We start from the raw sequence: 25,126 nt of genomic DNA, 5'->3' as shown, positions 1-25,126 counted from the left end.
TATCACCTGCTGGGAATACAGCTTGTGAATGGCTTGCAATACTGCCTCCCTGTCTGAGGGAGACGTCGGTAAAGCAGACTTTAGGAAACGGCGAGGGGGAGACGTCCCGAATTCCAATTTGTACCCCTGAGATACCACCTGAAGGATCCAGGGGTCCACTTGCGAGTGGGCCCACTGCGCACTGAACTTCTTGAGACGGGCCCCCACCGTGCCTGAGTCCGCTTGTAAAGCCCCAGCGTCATGCTGAGGACTTTGCGGAGGCGGGAGAGGGCTTTTGTTCCTGGGAACTGGCTGTTTGCTGCAGCCTTTTTCCTCTCCCTCTGCCACGGGGCAGAAATGAGGCGCCTTTTGCCCGCTTGCCCTTATGGGGCCGAAAGGACTGCGCCTGATAATACGGCGTCTTCTTAGGTTGAGAAGCTACCTGGGGTAAAAATGTGGATTTTCCAGCAGTTGCCGTGGCTACCAGGTCTGATAGACCTACCCCAAATAACTCCTCCCCCTTATAAGGCAATACTTCCATGTGCCTTTTAGAATCCGCATCACCTGACCACTGCCGCGTCCATAAACCTCTTCTTGCAGAAATGGACAGCGCGCTAACTCTTGATGCCAGTCGGCAAATATCCCTCTGTGCATCACGCATATATAAAAATGCATCTTTCAAATGCTCTATAGTCAGTAATATACTGTCCCTATCTAGGGTATCAATATTTTCAGTCAGGGAATCCGACCACGCCACGCCCGCACTGCACATCCAGGCTGAGGCGATTGCTGGTCGCAGTATAACACCCGTGTGAGTGTATATACATTTTAGGATATTCTCCTGCTTTCTATCGGCAGGTTCCTTTAGGGCTATCAGGAGAGGGTAGTGCTACCTGTTTAGACAAGCGTGTGAGCGCTTTATCCACCCTAGGGGGTGTTTCCCAACGTGCCCTATCCTCTGGCGGGAAAGGGTATGATGCCAATAACCTTTTAGGAATTATCAGTTTTTTATCGGGGGAAACCCACGCCTCATCACACACTTCATTTAATTCCTCGGATACAGGAAAAACTACAGGCAGTTTTTTCTCACCAAACATAATACCCTTTTTAGTGGTACTTGTATTATCAGAGATATGCAATACATTTTTCATTGCTTCAATCATCTAACGTGTGGCCCTACTGGAAGTCACGTTTGTCTCCTCATCATCGACACTGGAGTCAGTATCCGTGTCTGTGTCTGCCATTTGAGGTAACGGGCGTTTTAAAGCCCCTGATGGCGTTTGAGACCCCTGGACAGGCACAAGCTGAGTAGCCGGCTGTCTCATGTCGTCAACTGTCTTTCGTAAAGAACTGACACTGTCACGCAATTCCTTCCATAAGCTCAGCCACTCAGGTGTCGACTCCCTAGGGGGTGACAACTCTATAATAGGCAATTGCTCCGCCTCCATCTCATTTTCCTCCTCAAACATGTCGACACAATCGTACCGACACACCGCACACACACAGGGAATGCTCTGATAGAGGACAGGACCCCACTAGCCCTTTGGGGAGACAGAGGGAGAGTATGCCAGCACACACCAGAGCGCTATATATAGACAGGAATACCACTATAAAACGTGCTTTTCCTTTTATAGCTGCTGTTATTATTAGAACTGCGCCAAATTAGTGCCCCCCTCTCTTTTTTACCCTTTTCTGTAGTGCAGGACTGCAGGGGAGAGTCAGGGAGACGTCCTTCCAGCGGAGCTGTGATGGAAAATGGCGCCCGTGTGCTGAGGAGATAGGCTCCGCCCCCTTCTCGGCGGCCTTTTCTCCCGCTTTTTGGTGAGTTCTGGCAGGGGTTAAAATACATCCATATAGCCCTGGGGGTTATATGTGGTGTATTTTTGCCAGCCAAGGTGTTTACATTGCAGCTCAGGGCGCCCCCCCCTAGCGCCCTGCACCCTCAGTGACCGACGTGTGAAGTGTGCCTGAGTAACAATGGCGCACAGCTGCAGTGCTGTGCGCTACCTTGTTGAAGACTGATGTCTTCTGCCGCCGATTTTTCCGGCCAGCAGGTCTCACTGAAAATAAAAAACCTAAAACTAAACTTTCACTAAGAAGCTCAGGAGAGCCCCTAGTGTGCACCCTTCTCGGCCGGGCACAAAAATCTAACGGAGGCTTGGAGGAGGGTCATAGGGGGAGGAGCCAGTGCACACCAGGTAGTCCTAAAGCTTTACTTTTGTGCCCAGTCTCCTGCGGAGCCGCTATTCCCCATGGTCCTTACGGAGTTCCCAGCATCCACTAGGACGTCAGAGAAAATCTATTTTCACCTCTTAATTGAAGTCTGCATGTCACAAAACAAAAGTACTAGAATTGCAGTATACAAAAATCAGTGTAGAAATACAGACTGTAGCACATTTTCTAACAACAATTACAAACAGAAAAATGAACCTTGAAATTCACCTGGAAAGAAGTTAAACACGGAAATAGCCATGTTGAGCGTTTTTGCTAACTGTCAAGACAGAATTAAGGCGGTCACTCCAAGTTGATCCTAGCTGTGCTAAATTTAGCACAGCTACATTCTGGCACTCAGACATGCGGGGGGAAGGCCTAAAACAGGGCTAGTGGTGATGCTTTTGCATTTCAGGAGTACCTCCCGGCCAGCGCAGCTCCTGCGGCTGGCCGCGAGAACCTCTTCGCTGCCCGGGTCGCAGTGGCTGCATGTGACATCACGCAGCTGCCGTGGCCCGCCACCTCAACGATCCGGCCATGCCTGTGTTGGCCAGACCACGCCCCCTAAACGCTGCCGTCGTTAGCCAGACCACGCCCCCTTAACGCCGCCGTCCAGCCCCTTCCCGCCCAGCGATCGCTAGGCAACGACGGCCTTCAGCCGTCAGACATGCGCTGGCGCATGTGTAGCACTGACCCGATAAACTGCAGCGTGCGATTGGGTCAGAATGACCCCCTAAAAGAGAAAGAAACGCTGGATCAATTCACCAAATGTCCATTTATAGCCTGACTAACCAGAAGAGCCGACAAAGTTTAGGAGAAAATAAAAAGCTAACAGAAAATGACACATTATAATATCACTACAGATGGGAAACGTCATGGAAAATCTGTCATAACAGAGGGTATTACATGGGAGATAATGGACTGCCCTAGCCCAACCTACCTCACCCACTCAGGAAGCCGCAGCAAATCATGTGGGAATCTTTCATTAAAAATCTCATAGTTAACCACTTTCCACAAACTACAGAATCTCACCCACGCAAAGGGCACATGACTTAGAAGTAACTTTCGGAAAACCACTATAACAGGGGGACTACTGCACAAGACATACTACATTATATTGGCAAAAATATTTGGGAAGATCTATTATAGCGGTACGTTGAGGAAAGGCAGGAAGCCACATCGACAAATTGTATTAACATCTTGTTTGCCGGAGCAAGTGAGTGAAAACTCCCCCTCCAGCAATCCCCACCTGAGCCCACTGCGCATCAGCTTAGTGCTGGTGCGCTGTGTCTTCCTGCCAGGCTGGCTCTGGGCATCCGCGTGATCTCGCTACCATCACAAGATCTCACATGCATTCCGGAGTCGGCAGCCATACCAGCCAGGGACAGCGCTGTGATTGGGAGCAGACATCTCCAGAAGAGCTCTAGCCACCACTGAAGAGGCGAGAAGACATCGCCGGTGGCCAATACGGGCCAGCGAAAGAAGAAGAAAAGATGAGGACTGGAGAGTGCTGCAGCTGGTGGGAATCAAAGAGCTGAACAAAGATTCCCACACGGCTGCTGAACTCGGACGGCATTACAACTAGAGATGTGCACCGGACATTTTTCAGGTTTTGTGTTTTGGTTCTGGATTCGGTTCCGCGGTCGTGTTTTGGATTCGGACGCGTTTTGGCAAAATCTCCCTTAAGAATTTTTGTTGGATCCGGGTGTGTTTAGGATTCGGGTGTTTTTTTTCAAAAAACCTCTCAAAAACAGCTTAAATCATAGAATTTGGGGGTAATTTTGATCCTATAGTATTATTAACCTCAATAACCATAATTTCCACTCATTTCCAGTCTATTCTGAACACCTCACACCTCACAATATTATTTTTAGTCCTAAAATTTGCACTGAGGTCGCTGGATGACTAAGCTAAGTGACCCAAGTGGGCGGCACAAACACCTGGCCCATCTAGGAGTGGCACTGCAGTGTCAGACAGGATGGAACTTAAAAAAATTGGCCCCAAACAGCACGAGGCACAGATAAAAAAAATAAAAAATAAAAAATAAAAAGGGGTGCAAGATGGAATTGTTCTTGGGCCCTCCCACCCACCCTTATGTTGTATAAACAGGACGTGCATTTCAGCGACAGGGTCTGCCACACGACTGTGGCTGAAAATGACTGTTTGGTTTGGGCCCCCACCAAAAAAGAAGCAATCAATCTCTCCTTGCACAAACTGGCTCTACAGAGGCAAGATGTCCACCTCCTCCTCATCGTCCGATTCCTCACCCCTGTGTACATCCCCCTCCTCACAGAGTATTAATTTGTCCCCACTGGAATCCACCATCACAGGTCCCTGTGTACTTTCTGGAGGCAATTGCTGGTAAATGCCTCCACGGAGGAATTGATTATAATTCATTTTGATGAACATCATCTTCTCCACATTTTCTGGAAGTAACCTCCTACGCCGATCGCTGACAAGGTTACTGGCTGCACTAAACACTCTTCCGGAGTACACACTGGAGGGGGGACAATTTTTGCAAGGGCCTCCAAATTGCCTCTTTTTCCTGCCAGAATACGTATGGACTGTCTGACAAGCCAACAGTGATGCTATCACTCATATAATACGCCCGTGCTGCACCCCTTCAGTGGAACGCACTCCCCCGCTCCATTAGACTCTCCCCGACCTTGCAAAGCTTCAAACGGGCACTAAAAACCCACCTATTCATCAAAGCATACCCTCCCGATGCAGAACCCAGTCCTGAGGCCGCGCCTCAACCTCCCTGCCTCATGCCATAAACATCTCAGCTTTGCTTGCGTACTGCCATAAGGCTAACTCCCGCTTGCCTGCACCTCTTGTCATCTGTCTGTCACCCCTCCCCCATTAGATTGTTAGCTCTTCAGAGCAGGGCCCTCTTTCCTCTTGTTATCTAAGCCCTCGTCTCGACACATTTCACTCACAGCTCTCCCCTACTCAACGACCATCTTTACTCTACTAGTAAAGGCTCATCACCATCTATGGCCACCAGCCTCTAGTAGTACGATGATCACTCCCTCAATACTTACATCTTCGCTGTATTATGTCTTGAGAAAGTGTGGTGCTCTGTTACCTGTACTCTATTTCTGTTATTTATTTACTGTAATGCTATGTTTTGTCTCCCTGTACTGTCCTTTGTACGGCGCTGCAAAACACATGTGGCGCCTTATAAATAAAATGTAATAATAATAATAAAATAATCCTCCACCGTTCTTTCAATGGTGACAGAATCATATGCATTGACAGTAGACGACATGTCAGTAATTGTTGGCAGGTCCTTCAGTCCAGACCAGATGTCAGCTATCGCTCCTGACTGCCCTGCATCACTGCTAGTGGGTGGTTTTGGAAATGTTATCCTTTTCCTGGCAGCTCCAGTGGCGGTAGAAAATGAAGGAGGAGCTGTTGGCGGGACACGTTCCGCTTGACTTGACAATTGTCTCACCAGCAGGTCTTTGAACATCTGCAGACTTGTGTCTGCCGGAAAGAGAGATACAATGTAGGCTTTAAACCTAGGATCGAGCACGGTGGCCAAAATGTAGTGCTCTGATTTCAACAGATTGACCACCCGTGAATCCTGGTTAAGCGAATGAAGGACTCCATCCACAAGTCCCACATGCCTAGCGGAATCGCTCCGTTTTAGCTCCTCCTTCAATCTCTCCAGTTGCTTCTGCAAAAGCCTGATGAGGGGAATGACCTGACTCAGGCTGGCATTGTCTGAACTGACTTCACGTGTGGCAAGTTCAAAGGGTTGCAGAACCTTGCACAACGTTGAAATCATTCTCCACTGCATTCCCCCTCCATTGACTATATCGTAGGCAGATGTATAGGCTTACTATGATGAGTGTGAATCCGCACCAGTACCACATAGATGTGTAAATATTAGAATGATATGATAACCAATATGTGAGCAGTTTACAACACAAGTTCAGAACTGCTTTTTGATTGGTGGTGCTCCCAAGAAATTTGTAGATGAACTACATTGAAGATAAGAGAAAAGACAAAAAACCTTTTTTGGGAGCACTCTTGATTATTGAATAGGTGTGATGTAGATAGAGATATAAGTAATTAAAACTTAACCTTTAATTGATCCTTTTATAAAAGAATTTTTTTTATATATATATATAATATATGAAAAATATGTATATGAGAATTGGCAATCAAATGATGCTGTTAATAATAAGATTTTACTTACCGATAAATCTATTTCTCGGAGTCCGTAGTGGATGCTGGGGTTCCTGAAAGGACCATGGGGAATAGCGGCTCCGCAGGAGACAGGGCACAAAAAGTAAAGCTTTTCCAGATCAGGTGGTGTGCACTGGCTCCTCCCCCTATGACCCTCCTCCAGACTCCAGTTAGGTACTGTGCCCGGACGAGCGTACACAATAAGGGAGGATTTTGAATCCCGGGTAAGACTCATACCAGCCACACCAATCACACCGTACAACTTGTGATCTAAACCCAGTTAACAGTATGATAACAGCGGAGCCTCTGAAAGATGGCTTCCTTCAACAATAACCCGAATTAGTTAACAATAACTATGTACAATTATTGCAGATAATCCGCACTTGGGATGGGCGCCCAGCATCCACTACGGACTCCGAGAAATAGATTTATCGGTAAGTAAAATCTTATTTTCTCTATCGTCCTAGTGGATGCTGGGGTTCCTGAAAGGACCATGGGGATTATACCAAAGCTCCCAAACGGGCGGGAGAGTGCGGATGACTCTGCAGCACCGAATGAGAGAACTCCAGGTCCTCCTTAGCCAGAGTATCAAATTTGTAAAATTTTACAAACGTGTTCTCCCCTGACCACGTAGCTGCTCGGCAAAGTTGTAATGCCGAGACCCCTCGGGCAGCCGCCCAAGATGAGCCCACCTTCCTTGTGGAGTGGGCCTTTACAGATTTAGGCTGTGGCAGGCCTGCCACAGAATGTGCAAGTTGGATTGTGCTACAGATCCAACGAGCAATCGTCTGCTTAGACGCAGGAGCACCCATCTTGTTGGGTGCATACAATATAAACAACGAGTCAGATTTTCTGACTCCAGCTGTCCTTGCAATATATATTTTTAATGCTCTGACAACGTCCAGTAACTTGGAGTCCTCCAAGTCACTTGTAGCCGCAGGCACTACAATAGGCTGGTTCAGATGAAATGCTGACACCACCTTAGGGAGAAAATGCGGACGAGTCCGCAGTTCTGCCCTGTCCGAATGGAAAATCAGATATGGGCTTTTGTAAGATAAAGCTGCCAGTTCTGACACTCTCCTGGCCGAAGCCAGGGCTAGAAGCATGGTCACTTTCCATGTGAGATATTTCAAATCCACCTTTTTTAGTGGTTCAAACCAATGAGATTTTAGAAAGTCCAAAACCACATTGAGATCCCACGGTGCCACTGGAGGCACCACAGGAGGCTGTATATGTAGCACTCCCTTAACAAAGGTCTGGACTTCAGGGACTGAAGCCAATTCTTTTTGAAAGAAAATCGACAGGGCCGAAATTTGAACCTTAATAGATCCCAATTTGAGACCCATAGACAATCCTGATTGCAGGAAATGTAGGAATCGACCCAGTTGAAATTCCTCCGTCGGAGCACTCCGATCTTCGCACCACGCAACATATTTTCGCCAAATTCGGTGATAATGTTGCACGGTTACTTCCTTCCTTGCTTTAATCAAAGTAGGAATGACTTCTTCCGGCATGCCTTTTTCCTTTAGGATCCGGCGTTCAACCGCCATGCCGTCAAACGCAGCCGCGGTAAGTCTTGAAACAGACAGGGACCCTGCTGAAGCAAGTCCCTCCTTAGAGGTAGAGGCCACGGATCTTCCGTGATCATCTCTTGAAGTTCCGGGTACTAAGTCCTTCTTGGCCAATCCGGAACCACTAGTATCGTTCTTACGCCTCTTTGCCGTATAATTCTCAATACTTTTGGTATGAGAGGCAGAGGAGGAAACACATACACCGACTGGTACACCCAAGGCGTTACCAGCGCGTCCACAGCTATTGCCTGCGGATCTCTTGACCTGGCGCAATACCTGTCCAGTTTTTTGTTGAGGCGAGACGCCATCATGTCCACCATTGGTCTTTCCCAACGGGTTACCAGCATGTGGAAGACTTCTGGATGAAGTCCCCACTCTCCCGGGTGAAGATCGTGTCTGCTGAGGAAGTCTGCTTCCCAGTTGTCCACTCCCGGGATGAACACTGCTGACAGTGCTATCACATGATTCTCTGCCCAGCGAAGAATCCTTGCAGCTTCTGCCATTGCACTCCTGCTTCTTGTGCCGCCCTGTCTGTTCACATGGGCGACTGCCGTGATGTTGTCCGACTGGATCAACACCGGTTTTCCCTGAAGCAGAGGTTCTGCCTGGCTTAGAGCATTGTATATTGCTCTTAGTTCCAGAATGTTTATGTGAAGAGACGTTTCCAGGCTCGTCCATACTCCCTGGAAGTTTCTTCCTTGTGTGACTGCTCCCCAGCCTCTCAGGCTGGCGTCCGTGGTCACCAGGATCCAATCCTGTATGCCGAATCTGCGGCCCTCCAATAGATGAGCACTCTGCAACCACCACAGAAGAGACACCCTTGTCCTTGGAGACAGGGTTATCCGCAGGTGCATCTGAAGATGCGACCCTGACCATTTGTCCAACAGATCCCTTTGGAAAATTCTTGCGTGGAATCTGCCGAATGGAATTGCTTCGTAAGAAGCCACCATTTTTCCCAGGACTCTTGTGCATTGATGTACAGACACCTTTCCTGGTTTTAGGAGGTTCCTGACAAGCTCGGATAACTCCTTGGCTTTTTCCTCCGGGAGAAAAACCTTTTTCTGAACCGTGTCCAGAATTATCCCTAGGAACAGCAGACGAGTTGTCGGCATTAACTGGGATTTTGGAATATTCAGAATCCACCCGTGCTGTTTTAGCACTTCTTGAGACAGTGCTAATCCCATTTCTAGCTGTTCTCTGGACCTTGCCCTTATTAGGAGATCGTCCAAGTATGGGATAATTAATATGCCTTTTCTTCGAAGAAGAATCATCATCTCGGCCATTACCTTTGTAAAGACCCGAGGTGCCGTGGACAATCCGAACGGCAGCGTCTGAAACTGATAGTGACAGTTTTGTACAACGAACCTGAGGTACCCCTGGTGTGAGGGGTAAATTGGAACGTGGAGATACGCATCCTTGATGTCCAAGGATACCATAAAGTCCCCTTCTTCCAGGTTCGCTATCACTGCTCTGAGTGACTCCATCTTGAACTTGAACTTCTTTATGTACAGGTTCAAGGACTTCAGATTTAGAATAGGCCTTACCGAGCCATCCGGCTTCGGTACCACAAATAGAGTGGAATAATACCCCTTCCCTTGTTGTAGAAGAGGTACCTTGACTATCACCTGCTGAGAGTACAGCTTGTGAATGGCTTCCAAAACCGTCTCCCTTTCGGAGGGGGACGTTGGTAAAGCAGACTTCAGGAAACGGCGAGGTGGATCTGTCTCTAATTCCAACCTGTACCCCTGAGATATTATCTGCAGGATCCAGGGATCTACCTGCGAGTGAGCCCACTGCGCGCTGTAATTTTTGAGACGACCGCCCACCGTCCCCGAGTCCGCTTGAGAAGCCCCAGCGTCATGCTGAGGCTTTTGTAGAAGCCGGGGAGGGCTTCTGTTCCTGGGAAGGAGCTGCCTGTTGCTGTCTCTTCCCTCGACCTCTGCCTCGTGGCAGAGATGAATAGCCCTTTGCTCTCTTATTTTTAAAGGAACGAAAGGGCTGCGGTTGAAAAGTCGGTGTTTTCTGTTGGGGAGTGACTTGAGGTAGAAAGGTGGATTTCCCGGCTGTAGCCGTGGCCACCAAATCTGATAGACCGACTCCAAATAACTCCTCCCCTTTATACGGCAAAACTTCCATATGCCGTTTTGAATCCGCATCGCCTGTCCACTGTCGCGTCCATAAAGCTCTTCTGGCCGAAATGGACATAGCACTTACCCGTGATGCCAGTGTGCAGATATCCCTCTGTGCATCACGCATATAAAGAAATGCATCCTTTATTTGTTCTAACGACAGTAAAATATTGTCCCTGTCCAGGGTATCAATATTTTCAATCAGGGACTCTGACCAAACTACCCCAGCACTGCACATCCAGGCAGTCGCTATAGCTGGTCGTAGTATAACACCTGCATGTGTGTATATACTTTTTTGGATATTTTCCATCCTCCTATCTGATGGATCTTTAAGTGCGGCCGTCTCAGGAGAGGGTAACGCCACTTGTTTAGATAAGCGTGTTAGCGCCTTGTCCACCCTAGGAGGTGTTTCCCAGCGCTCCCTAACCTCTGGCGGGAAAGGGTATAATGCCAATAATTTCTTTGAAATTATCAGCTTTTTATCAGGGGCAACCCACGCTTCATTACACACGTCAATTAATTCTTCTGATTCAGGAAAAACTATAGGTAGTTTTTTTCACACCCCACATAATACCCTGTTTAGTGGTACCTGTAGTATCAGCTAAATGTAACGCCTCCTTCATTGCCAAAATCATATAACGTGTGGCCCTACTGGAAAATACGGTTGATTCGTCACCGTCACCACTGGAGTCAGTGCCTGTGTCTGGGTCTGTGTCGACCGACTGAGGCAAAGGGCGTTTCACAGCCCCTGACGGTGTTTGAGTCGCCTGGACAGGCACTAATTGATTGTCCGGCCGTCTCATGTCGTCAAACGACTGCTTTAGCGTGTTGACACTATCCCGTAGTTCCATAAATAAAGGCATCCATTCTGGTGTCGACTCCCTAGGGGGTGACATCCTCATATTTGGCAATTGCTCCGCCTCCACATCAATATCGTCCTCATACATGTCGACACACACGTACCGACACACAGCAGACACACAGGGAATGCTCCTAACGAAGACAGGACCCACTAGCCCTTTGGGGAGACAGAGGGAGAGTTTGCCAGCACACACCAAAAGCGCTATATATAACAGGGATAGCCTTATAATAAGTGCTCCCTTATAGCTGCTTTATATATATCAAAATATCGCCATAAATTTGCCCCCCCTCTCTGTTTTACCCTGTTTCTGTAGTGCAGTGCAGGGGAGAGACCTGGGAGCCGTCCTGACCAGCGGAGCTGTGAGAGGACATGGCGCCGTGTGCTGAGGAGATAGGCCCCGCCCCTTTTTTGGCGGGCTCGTCTCCCGCTATTTAGTGAATCCAGGCAGGGGTTAAATATCTCCATATAGCCTCTGGGGGCTATATGTGAGGTATTTTTAGCCTTTATATAGGTTACATTTGCCTCCCAGGGCGCCCCCCCCCAGCGCCCTGCACCCTCAGTGACTGCGTGTGAAGTGTGCTGAGAGGAAAATGGCGCACAGCTGCAGTGCTGTGCGCTACCTTTAGAAGACTGCAGGAGTCTTCAGCCGCCGATTCTGGACCTCTTCTGACTTAAGCATCTGCAAGGGGGCCGGCGGCGCGGCTCCGGTGACCATCCAGGCTGTACCTGTGATCGTCCCTCTGGAGCTGATGTCCAGTAGCCAAGAAGCCAATCCATCCTGCACGCAGGAGAGTTCACTTCTTCTCCCCTCACTCCCTCGTTGCAGTGATCCTGTTGCCAGCAGGACTCACTGTAAAATAAAAAACCTAAGCTAAACTTTTTCTAAGCAGCTCTTTAGGAGAGCCACCTAGATTGCACCCTTCTCGGCCGGGCACAAAAATCTAACTGGAGTCTGGAGGAGGGTCATAGGGGGAGGAGCCAGTGCACACCACCTGATCTGGAAAAGCTTTACTTTTTGTGCCCTGTCTCCTGCGGAGCCGCTATTCCCCATGGTCCTTTCAGGAACCCCAGCATCCACTAGGACGATAGAGAAAAAAGGATCTTGTTGACCTTTTTAGCAAATGTAGTACAAGATCATTATGTAGGTGAAAATATGTAGGTATACCTTGGATAACTACATCAGTTATGGTAAGGGACGAAAAAGTGCAAGCAAATGATGATCAAGTCTGGAGATGGTGTCTGACTGTGAAAAAATGATTGGAAAGAAAGAGAGAGAGAAAAAAGGAGAGAAAGAAAGAAATGAAGAAAGGATAGGGATGATAATCTCCTTGGGAAATGGCCCACTGCACCTGGTATTCTCAGGAGGTTGCCCTTCCTAGTACTGACCAGGCCATGCCTGCTTAGCTTCCGAGATCGGACAAGATCGGGCGTATTCAGGGTAGTATGGCCGTGGGCCGTTTGTTGAAGGAGAAGAAATCACCACTTCTGCTGTCTGTACTTTACATAAATCAAAACTGTTGATAGTTCGAAATTGTATTTCCAGATGAGAGAGTGTGTAAAGAATAGAAATTTGAATTTGAAGCGAGCGTTTGGAGAGAGACAGGAATGTGGATACTAAATATGATTTTTGGTGATAATTAAGGGATCCTGTTACCTGTCTTCTCACTATATGTATAGACTGGTAGTACTCAAATAGATACGGCTCACCAGGAGCTGAATGCTTACTTAATATTAACAATAAAGTGACAGTGCAGAAATAGATGAATGAAAAAAATGAAAAAAATGTATAATTAAATAATACATAAAGATTGTGCCCAAGACTTAAAAGATAAATAATTAATAATTAATAAACAATTAATTAAAGTACCGAGATGACAGTCCTTGTAGGAGCCAAGCTGACGGAGCTATAATAGTTTGAGACAATGCCCGTTGAATTTGCATTGATTAATTAATAAATATACAATTAATTGATTACTCTGAGAAAAAATGAAAAATAAAATAAAAAAAGGGGGAGAATGGAGAAACCCAATTAGAGCAATGCAGAGTTGAGATGAATCAGCTGATTAGTGCATAATGAGTTCATTGGATAAAAAAAATTTTGAGGTAAGTTCATAGCAAACAAACAAAAAAACAACAAAAAAACACATTGAGCTCAAGGCTGGCTCCAAAAATAACTGAAATCTTAATGATATGTAGAGGTAAAAGTTTGACTTTGATTAATTTGATTTGTTTGACAGAGTAGGTTCATGAATTAAGAGAGACACACTTTTGAGCTCAAGGCTGGCTCCAAAGCATTACTATGGTCCCTATAGTAATAGATAAATGGATATCTGGTAGTTATCCTTAGTATATGCGGAGAATTCTTAAATAATAATGAGATTATGCCTTGTGGCAAAAGTGTACTGCAAGTACTGATAGCCCCAATGCTGTATTGATGTAAATTACATTTGCAGGTGCATGCAGTGCCACTTAGGACTAAGGCGAGGGGGAGAGGAGTATGCAGGTCCTTAGGCATGTAATGTTCAATTGCCCTGGTGGTCTAGTGTACTTTACCCCCACCACTAGGTTAGTGGTGTCTATTTAGGCATCCCCTGGAGTTCTCCGCTGTGAGTAATGAAAGCCGCGGCCGCCCGCTTCCGGATCGGGCGGTAGCGCGATGACGTCACTGAATGACGTGTTTCCCCGACGTACGTTTCACCTTACGAGGCTTGGTCACGAGATGCTCTCGTGACCAAGCCTCGTAAGGTGAAACGTACGTCGGGGAAACACGTCATTCAGTGACGTCACCGCGCTACCGCCCGATCCGGAAGCGGGCGGCCGCGGCTTTCATTACTCACAGCGGAGAACTCCAGGGGATGCCTAAATAGACACCACTAACCTAGTGGTGGGGGTAAAGTACACTAGACCACCAGGGCAATTGAACATTACATGCCTAAGGACCTGCATACTCCTCTCCCCCTCGCCTTAGTCCTAAGTGGCACTGCATGCACCTGCAAATGTAATTTACATCAATACAGCATTGGGGCTATCAGTACTTGCAGTACACTTTTGCCACAAGGCATAATCTCATTATTATTTAAGAATTCTCCGCATATACTAAGGATAACTACCAGATATCCATTTATCTATTACTATAGGGACCATAGTAATGCTTTGGAGCCAGCCTTGAGCTCAAAAGTGTGTCTCTCTTAATTCATGAACCTACTCTGTCAAACAAATCAAATTAATCAAAGTCAAACTTTTACCTCTACATATCATTAAGATTTCAGTTATTTTTGGAGCCAGCCTTGAGCTCAATGTGTTTTTTTGTTGTTTTTTTGTTTGTTTGCTATGAACTTACCTCAAAAATTTTTTTATCCAATGAACTCATTATGCACTAATCAGCTGATTCATCTCAACTCTGCATTGCTCTAATTGGGTTTCTCCATTCTCCCCTTTTTTATTTTATTTTTCATTTTTTCTCAGAGTAATCAATTAATTGTATATTTATTAATTAATCAATGCAAATTCAACGGGCATTGTCTCAAACTATTATAGCTCCGTCAGCTTGGCTCCTACAAGGACTGTCATCTCGGTACTTTCATTAATTGTTTATTAATTATTAATTATTTATCTTTTAAGTCTTGGGCACAATCTTTATGTATTATTTAATTATACATTTTTTTCATTCATCTATTTCTGCACTGTCACTTTATTGTTAATATTAAGTAAGCATTCAGCTCCTGGTGAGCCGTATCTATTTGAGTACTACCAGTCTATACATATAGTGAGAAGACAGGTAACAGGATCCCTTAATTATCACCAAAAATCATATTTAGTATCCACATTCCTGTCTCTCTCCAAACGCTCGCTTCAAATTCAAATTTCTATTCTTTACACACTCTCTCATCTGGAAATACAATTTCGAACTATCAACAGTTTTGATTTATGTAAAGTACAGACAGCAGAAGTGGTAATTTCTTCTCCTTCAACAAACGGCCCACGGCCATACTACCCTGAATACGCCCGATCTTGTCCGATCTCGGAAGCGAAGCAGGCATGGCCTGGTCAGTACTAGGAAGGGCAACCTCCTGAGAATACCAGGTGCAGTGGGCCATTTCCCAAGGAGATTATCATCCCTATCCTTTCTTCATTTCTTTCTTTCTCTCCTTTTTTCTCTCTCTCTTTCCAATCATTTTTTCACAGTCAGACACCATCTCCAGACTTGATCATCATTTGCTTGCACTTTTTTGTCCCTTACCATAACTGATGTAGTTATCCAAGGTATACCTACATATTTTCACCTACATAATGATCTTGTACTACATTTGCTAAAAAGGTCAACAAGATCCTTTTATTAACAGCATCATTTGATTGCCAATTCTCATATATATATTTTTCATATATTATATATATATATATATATATATATATATATAAAAATTTCTTTTATAAAAGGATCAATTAAAGGTTAAGTTTTAATTACTTATATCTCTATCTACATCACACCTATTCAATAATCAAGAGTGCTCCCAAAAAAGGTTTTTTGTCTTTTCTCTTATCTTCAATGTAGATGTATAGGCTTGAATGGCCTTTTGCTGCTCCTCCATCCTCTGAAGCATATAGAGGGTTGAATTCCACCTCGTTACCACCTCTTGCTTCAGCTGATGGCAGGGCATGTTCAGGAGTGTTTGCTGGTGCTCCAGTCTTCGGCACGCAGTGGCTGAATGCCGAAAGTGGCCCACAATTCTTCGGGCCACCGACAGCATCTCTTGCACGCCCGTCGTTTTTAAAAAAAATTCTGCGCCACCAAATTCAATGTATGTGCAAAACATGGGACGTGCTGGAATTTGCCCACATGTAATGCACGCACAATATTGGTGGCGTTGTCCGATGTCACAAATCCCCAGGAGAGTCCAATTGGGGTAAGCAATTCTGCGATGATGTTCCTCAGTTTCCGTAAGAGGTTGTCAGCTGTGTGCCTCTTATGGAAAGCGGTGATACAAAGCGTAGCCTGCCTAGGAACGAGTTGGCGTTTGCGAGATGCTGCTACTGGTGCCGCCGCTGCTGTTGTTGCTGCGGGAGGCAATACATCTACCCAGTGGGCTGTCACAGTCATATAGTCCTTAGTCTGCCCTGCTCCACTTGTCCACATGTCCGTGGTTAAGTGGACAGTGGGTACGACTGAATTTTTTAGGACACTGGTGACTCTTTTTCTGACGTCTGTGTACATTCTCGGTATCGCCTGCCTAGAAAAGTGGAACCTAGATGGTATTTGGTACCGGGGACACACTACCTCAAGCAATTCTCTAAGTCCCTGTGAACTAACGGCGGATACCGGATGCACGTCTAACACCAACATAGTTGTCAAGGCCTGAGTTATCCGCTTTGCAACAGGATGACTGCTGTGATATTTCATCTTCCTCGCAAAGGACTATTGGACAGTCAATTGCTTACTGGAAGTAGTACAAGTGGTCTTCCGACTTCCCCTCTGGGATGACGATCGACTCCCAGCAGCAACAACAGCAGCGCCAGCAGCAGTAGGCGTTACACTCAAAGATCCATCGGAGGAATCCCACTTAGGAGAGGACTCGTCAGACTTGCCAGTGACATGGCCTGCAGGACTATTGGCGTTCCGGTCTAAGGAGAAAATTGACACTGAGGGAGTTGGTGGGGTGGTTTGCAGGAGCTTGGGTACAAAAGGAAGAAGGGATTTAGTTGTCAGTGGACTGCTTCCGCTGTCACCCAAAGTTTTTGAACTTGTCAATGACTTCTGATGAATGCGCTCCAGGTGACGTATAAGGGAGGATGTTCCTAGGTGGTTAACGTCCTTACCCCTACTTATTAAAGCTTGACAAATCAACACACAGCTTGACACCAGTTGTCCGTATTTCTGTTGAAATAATTCCACACCGAAGAGGTGATTTTTTTGTATTTTGACCAAGCATGTCAATGGCCTTATTCATCCCACAGACAACAGGTGTCTCCCCGGGTGCCTGACTTAAACAAACCACCTCACCATCAGAATCCTCCTTGTCAATTTCCTCCTCAGTGCCAGCAACACCCATATCCTCATCCTGGTGTACTTCAACAGTGACATCTTCAATTTGACTATCAGGAACTGGACTGTGGGTGCTCCATCCAGCACTTGCAGGGGGCGTGCAAATGGTGGAAGGAGCCACTTCTTCCCGTCAAGTGTTGGGAAGGTCAGGCATCGCAACCGACACAATTGGACTCTCCTTGGGGATTTGTGATTTAGAAGAACACACAGTTAACTCTTTTAATTTTTCTAGCGGGAGGATGAGTGCTTCCATCCTCATGTGAAGCTGAACCACTAGCCATGAACATAGTCCAGTGCCTCAGCCGTTCCTTGCCACTGCGTGTCGTAAATGGCATATTGGAAAGTTTATGCTTCGCCTCAGACGCTTTTAATTTAGATTTTTGGGTCATTTTACTGAACTTTTGTTTTTTGGATTTTACATGCTCTCTACTATGACATTGGGCATCGGCCTTGGCAGACGACATTGATGGCATTTTATCGTCTCTGCCATGACTAGTGACAGCAGCTTCAGCACTAGGTGGAAGTGGATCTTGATCTTTCCCTATTTTACCCTCCACATTTTTGTTCTCCATTTTTTAATGTATGGAATTATATGCCAGTAATATATCTGGAATTAGACGGCAGTAATGTCTGGAATTAGATACCACTAGATAGATACCACTGTGACTGGAATGATGATGACCTCTGCACAGTGACAGGACACTACCACAGCACCCTACAGCAGCAAGATGCAGCACAAGACACAGGACTTTTAGTCACTACAATGCAGCACTGATACTGAGCACAGATAATGAGCACTGTTCAGGATAATAGAACGGACACTGGGCAGCGAGAACAGCATTGGACTACTATACTGTACTACTATATACTGGTCAGTGGTCACCACAATGCAGCAATGATAATAATGAGCACATATATTGAGCACTGTTCAGGATAATAGAACTGACACGGAGCAGCAAAATACAGCAATGGACTACTGTACTGTACTACCATATACTGGTCACCACAATGCAGGAATGATAATAATGAGCACAGATATTGAGCACTGTTCAGGATAATAGAACTGACACTGGGCAGTGAGAACAGCACTGTACTACTATATACTGGTCATTGGTCACCACAATGCAGCAATGATAATAATGAGCACAGATACTGAGCACTGTTCAGGATAATAGAACTGACACTGGGCAGCGAGAACAGCACTGGACTACTGTACTGTACTACTATATACTGGTCAGTGGTCACCACAATGCAGCAATGATAATAATGAGCACAGATACTGAGCACTGTTCAGGATAATAGAACGGACACGGAGCAGCAAAAAACAGCAATGGACTACTGTACTGTACTACTATATACTGGTCAGTGGTCACCACAATGCAGCAATGATAATAATGAGCACAGATACTGAGCACTGTTCAGGATAATAGAACTGACACTGGGCAGCGAGAACAGCACTGGACTACTGTACTGTACTACTATAGTATATACTGGTCAGTGGTCACCACAATGCAGCAATGATAATAAATGAGCACAGATACTGAGCACTGTTCAGGATAATAGAACTGACACTGGGCAGAGAGAACAGCACTGGACTACTGTACTGTACTACTATATACTGGTCAGTGGTCACCACAATGCAGCAATGATAATAATGAGCACAGATACTGAGCACTGTTCAGGATAATAGAACGGACACGGAGCAGCAAAAAACAGCAATGGACTACTGTACTGTACTACTATATACTGGTCGCCACAATGCAGCACTGATACTGAGCTGATATTTAGCTGATATTGGTCTATTCAGGCAGAGAACGTAGCCACGTCCTCTCGCTATCTCGACAATGCACAAGTGAAAATGGCGGCTACGCACAGCTCTTTATATGGAATCCGAATCTCGCTAGAATCCGACAGCGGGATGATGACGTTTTCCCCCGTTCGGGTTTTGCGTGTAAGGCGGGAAGAACCGAGGCTGCCTCGGAGCCCGTGTAAACCACGTGAAGTTCGGGGGGGGGGGGGGGGTTCGGATCTCGACGAACCAAACCCGCTCATCTCTAATTACAACCCGCCCCATGTGTTGTACAGTGTTCTGTCTTTCTGCCATTTTATCTCACTGCCTCAATCTTAATCGTTTCAAGACAGAATTTATCATATTTCCACCAGCAAATAGTAGTTACTGTACCTACCTAACATCTCTATCACTGTTGATAACACAGCAATCAACCCTACCCCTCAAGCTCATAGCCAAAGTTGACTCTGGCCTGTCCTTTGTTCACCACATTTAATTGGTTTACACATCCTGTTAGATACAGCCAAGAAACCTATCCGGAATGCGCCCATATATCGCTCCATGCACTGCAAAAACTTGAATTCACACACTCCCACATTGATTGTGCAATAATCTAATTTCTGGACTTCCCATAAACAGACTTTTACCCCCACAATATATTTTGAATGCACTTGCTAGCAGGGCGAGCTTGAGGGCCACTCCATCAGAATGTCCGAATGAGGACGCCAGATCATAGGGGACACAAAGCATCCCTGGAGGCCAGCAGTCTCTCACATAGCAGAGCATACAGAACAGCATTACTGCTATACTGCTCTCAACTTGTGGCTGCAGTCCTAAGAAACCACCCGGTGCCACTGCCAGCACTCCACTTCATGTCGCCCCTTTCCCTCCACCTCTGCCTGGCTGCCCCACAATAGCCAACTGGAGATATACACCTTCATGCAGCCCTGCCCTGGAGACTGCTCTAGAGTGACCACTCTAGAGTGACCACAGCAGGGCCAATGTGAAGAGGCCCCACCAGGATGTACCTTTCAACACTGTAGATGGACCTCCAGCTGTGCTACTTCTACCTGCTCTGCTGTTTTCCGTGCAGATTTGCTGTGAGGAGGCCAAAGAGGTGGTACTCCCATCATCATCACTTCCATCATTAGCACCAAAGGAAGTACTCCCATCAGCAACATGGATACTACCAAAAATGAGGCCCCTCTCCAACCACATACAGCTCATCCTGCATCGTCACATGCCACACAACTTGCTGCAGCCATTACTTTTCTTTCCATTCTACTATCGACAGGTCAGGTCAGTTTTATCTGGGGGGCTGAGGCAGTTAATGGGTTTTATTATTTTCATGTGGGAACCAATATATCATATCAATATCATATTTTCACTCTGGGGTCCAATATATATATTTTTTGTGTTTTCTGTGGGGAACAATGTGTGTGTGTTTTATTCCTGGGGAGAACAATGTGTGTGCTTTTTTCCTAATAATAATAATAATAATAATAATAATGATGATATAGTTGGATGGGAAATGACGGGTCGCTCCAAAATTTCTCACACAGGGAACAAATACTCCATATGAAACATTGTGTTTGGAAGAAATAAAGGGTTTTGCAACTTGCGTCTGTAATGATGCTTGGTGGTTAGGTTATGTCATGAATTTTCATGCAACATCACCGGAGGTTTTAATCAGCTTTCTACATCCCAATCGTCCATCACCATCACGTGTACACTCATCAGCCAGACATCTTGAACATTCCAAGAGAACACGATCTCCCTAAGGTTTATCCTCGGACTGCACTGGACAAACCTACACACTACCAGTTGTGGACACCCAAAACACAGAAAAAGCACTGACTTGTAAGTTTTTGCTCAGAATTGTAATATTATATATCATTCTATGGTACAGAAAATAGGATTTTAATACCTACCGGTAAATCCTTTTCTCTTAGTCCGTAGAGGATGCTGGGGTCACATTCAGAAGCATGGGGTATAGACGGGATCCACAGGAGACATGGGCACTTTAAGACTTTCAAAGGGTGTGAACTGGCTCCTCCCTCTATGCCCCTCCTCCAGACTCCAGTTATAGGAACTGTGCCCAGGGAGATGGACATTTCAAGGAAAGGATTTATTGTTAAACCACGGTGAGCATCTTACCAGCTCACACCTCAACCATGCCGCAGAACATGGCATTCAACAGAATACAAGCCAACGGCATGAACGATTTCAGCAACATGCTGACAAGAACCGTAACACCATATGTGTGTAACCACAAGTAATAACTGCAGATACAGCACGCACTGGGATGGGCGCCCAGCATTCTCTTCGGAACAAGAGAAAAGGATTTACCGGTAGGTATTAAAATCCTATTTTCTCATACGTCCTAGAGGATGCCGGGGTCACATTCAGAACCATGGGGTTATACCAAAGCTCTAGAATGGGCGGGAGAGTGCGAATGACTCTGCAGTACTGAATGACCAAACTTGAGGTCATCATCGGCCAAGGTATCAAACTTAGCCAAAATGTTCGAACCCAACCAAGTAGCTGCTTGGCAACGTTGTAACGCCGAGACCCCCCCCCCTCCCCCGGGCAGCCACCCAGGACGTGCCCACCTTTCTAGTAGAATGGGCCTTCACCGATTTCAGTAACGGCAATCCAGCCGTGGAATGAGCCTGCTGAACCGTATTACAGATCCAGCGTGCAATGGTCTGCTTGGAAGGAGGACATCTAATATTGATGGGAGTATACAGGACAAACAGAGCCTCTGTTTTCCTAATCTGAGACGTTCTGGCGACAGAAACTTTTCAAAGCTCTGACCACATTCAGAAATTTCGATTCAAATAAGGCGTCAGTAGCCACTGGCTCCACAATAGGTAGGTTCATGTGGAAAAATGAAACCACTTTCGGCAGAAATCGTGAACGAGTTCTCAACTCTGCTCTAAATTCATGGAAAAACAAATAAGGCTCTTGTGAGACAAGACCGCTAACTCAGACACCAGGCTCGCGGATACCAAGGCCAACTGGATGACCACTTTCCAAACGAGGAATTTTAATTTCACCTTTCGTAAAGGTTCAAACCAATATGATTGAAGGAACTACCACACCACATTAAGAACCCATGGTGCCACTGGGGGCACAAATGGAGGTTGGATGTGCAACACACCCTTTATGAAAGTCTGAACTTCTGGAAGGGAGGCCAATTGCTTTTGAAAGAAAACCGATAAAGGCTGAAACTGTACCTTAATTGAGCCCAAACTTAGGCCCGCATCCACACCTGCCCGTAGAAAATGGAGAAAACGTGCTAGCTGAAATTCCTCCGTAGGAGCCTTCTTGGATTCCCACTAAGAAAACATATTTTCTCCAATACGGTGGTAATGTTTAGAGCATGGGTCTTCAACCTGTGGCCCTCCAGCTGCTGTGGAACTACACATCCCAGCATGCATTGTCACAGTTTTGCTATTAATAACTGCTAAAACTGAGGCAGGGCATGCTGGGATGTGTAGTTCCACAGCAGCTGGAGGGCCACAGGTTGAAGACCCATGGTTTAGACGTTGCTCCTTTCCTGGCCTGAGTAAGTGTGGAAATGACTTCACTGGGAATACCCTTTAGGGCTAGGATCTGGCGTTCAACCGCCATGCCGTCAAACGTATCCGCTGTAAGTTTTGATACACTCACGACCCTTGCTGTAACAGGTCTTCGCGGAGAGGAAGAGGCCAGGGATCTGCTACGAGTGATTCCTGAAGATCTGTATACCAAGCCCTCCTTGGCCAGTCTGGGACAATGAGGATCACTTGAATCTTTGTTCTTCTTATGATCTATAGAACTTTTGGAATGAGAGGAAGTGGAGGGAATATATATACCGACTGAAACACCCACGGTGTCACCAGTGCATCCACTGCTATTGCTTGAGGGTCCATCGACCTGGAACAATATCTCTGAAGCTTCTTGTCTAGACGAGATGCCATCATGTCTATTTGAGGAAACACCCCAATGACTTGTCACTTCCGTGAAGACCTCTTGATGGAGGCCCCACTCTCCTGGATGGAGATCGTGCCTGCTGAGGAAGTCTGCTTCCCAGTTGTCCATTCCTGGAATGAAGATCGCTGACAGAGCGCTTTTATGTTTTTCCGCCCAGCGGAGAACCTTTGTGGCTTCTGCCAGCGCTGCTCTGCTTTTTGTTTCACCCTGGCGGTTTATGTACGCTACTGCTGTTACATCGTCCAACTGGATCAATATGGGCAGATCGCGAAGAAGATGTTCCGCTTGCAGAAGGCCGTTGTAAATGGCCCCTAACTCCAGAACGTTTATGTGGAGACAAGTTTCATGACTTGACTAGACCATCTTCCTTGGAAGATTGACCGCCGTGCGACTGCACCTCAGCCTCGGAGGCTTGCATCCGTGGTTACCAGGATCCAGTCCTGGATCTCGAACCTGCGCCCCTCTAGGAAGTGAGAGCTGTGTAGCCACCACAAGATTGAGATTCTGGTCTCAGAAGACAGGGTAATCCTTCGGTGCATGTGTAGGTGGGATCCGGACCAATTATCCAACAGATCCCCCTGAAAGAGGCTTGATTAATGGCTTCACCCTGGTATGACGGGGGGAACCCGGACAATGACATGATTCAGACACAATTTTTGTATTGCATCGCATACTACCTCCCTGTTCTTCGGAGAACTGGTAAGGCCGATTTGAAAAATCGTTGAGGGGAAACGTCTCGAAAACTGCCAGTTTTACGAATAAATCCACAACTGACTGAAGATTAATTTATTTTTTATTTTGTTTTAGACGCGCCCCCACCGGTGCGGCCTCCCGCAAGAGAGCCCCAGCGGCATGCGGTGGATTCGGCAGATGCAGAGGATGATTTCTGCACCTGTGATCTGGAAGAGGCTGTGGACCTCTTCCCTCTTCCCTTTCCTAAACCTGCAAAGAAAAGGGAATCTAACTTGTTGTGCATCCATTGGGTCGAAATGACGGCATCCGATAATGATGCGTCTTCATTCGTTGTGATTGACCATAGGGCCAGAAGGTTGATTTACCTGCGGCCGTTGCTGAGATTAAATCAACTAGGCTATCACCAAAAAAGGCTTCACCTTCATAAGGAAGAGGCTCCATTTCTTCTTGGAGTCAGCATCAGCATTCCACTGGTGAATGCACAACGACCGCCTAGCCGAGACTGCTATAGAAATGGCCTGTGAATCCAAGAGTCCAATTTCCCCTGCAGTTTCACTTAAGCATGCTGCAGCGTCCTTGATATGACCCAACGTAAGGAGTATCTCATCTCCCTCCAGGGTATCTATATTGGACGACAAGGTATCCTATCATTTTTGAATACTACTACTCACCCATGCGCCTGCCATGGCAGGTCTAAGTAAGGTACCCGTGGTTACATAGCTAGAATATAGCGTAGCTTCCTGTATACGATCCACTGGATTTGTGACATGGTCCCATGCAGAGCAGGGGGTGACTCACACTTTATTCTGTCCGCGGCGGGAACAAATAACCATCAGAAGCCACCAGGATTCTTTCTCAAACAGAGCGCTCAGTACATGAGATTAGCTATCCGTATATATCTATACATACATACTATATACATATAAACATATATTAATCCACATACATATACAGACCCTCTGTCAGGAACAGCAGGGTTCTCCGTGACGTTAATACGTCCTTAATTGTACTGCACAATATTGGATCTAATCAGGAAACAATCTGGTCGACACAGGAATCAGTATCCGTGTCGGTATCAGGGAGTAGCAACTGGGCAAAATAAAATTTTGCGACCCCGAGGGGTCTGAGGGAAAAAATAGCTATGAACATCACATCTGCCATAGATATTTCTAAGTCTGTGTCTTGGATACAATTTTATGCAACCTTACTCTGATATGCAAATATTTTTATTTATTTTTATTTTTTACCCAGTCAGTTATTGGTGGTGCCGACAGGGCCACCCACACATGTCCTTGTCCCAAATATAGTTTTCTCCTGGGAAAAAACATTCAGCCATCGACATGTTGACACACATGTACCAAGTACCCTCAGACACACCAGCTTATGGGACACAGAGGATTTTTCAGCACACCAAACCAGCGCTAAAAAACATATAGTCTGGACAATAATAAATACATATATGACAGACTTGTAGCGCTTTATATTGTATATATATATATATATATATATATATATATATATATATACATACATACATACATATACACACACACACACACACACACACACACAACAGGCACCCATTTTACTCCTGTTCCCAAAGACATCCCAAAATGAAACTTATACCAAGGAGAGAATGTATTTAACTCTATAATATACTTTGGCCGGAATTCAATT

At 46.1% G+C, this 25,126-nt stretch overlaps 1 protein-coding gene and 2 pseudogenes across 12 annotated transcripts in view; 1 reads left to right on the top strand and 2 right to left on the bottom strand.

Annotated features, from left to right (window-relative positions):
* The window catches only part of PLCE1 (phospholipase C epsilon 1), a 624,299-nt gene that overhangs the window by 490,879 nt on the left and 108,294 nt on the right, over window positions 1-25,126 (bottom strand). The gene's annotated exons all lie outside the window — the stretch shown is intronic.
* Window positions 12,287-12,404, bottom strand: LOC134894445 (5S ribosomal RNA; annotated as a pseudogene).
* Window positions 14,927-15,044, top strand: LOC134895417 (5S ribosomal RNA; annotated as a pseudogene).

Source organism: Pseudophryne corroboree, chromosome 3 (assembly GCF_028390025.1).
Source record: "Pseudophryne corroboree isolate aPseCor3 chromosome 3, aPseCor3.hap2, whole genome shotgun sequence".
In the NCBI taxonomy this organism is placed as follows: domain Eukaryota; kingdom Metazoa; phylum Chordata; class Amphibia; order Anura; family Myobatrachidae; genus Pseudophryne; species Pseudophryne corroboree.
Note: the sequence above shows the minus strand (reverse complement) of the source record. Positions and strands in the feature narration are given on the sequence as shown.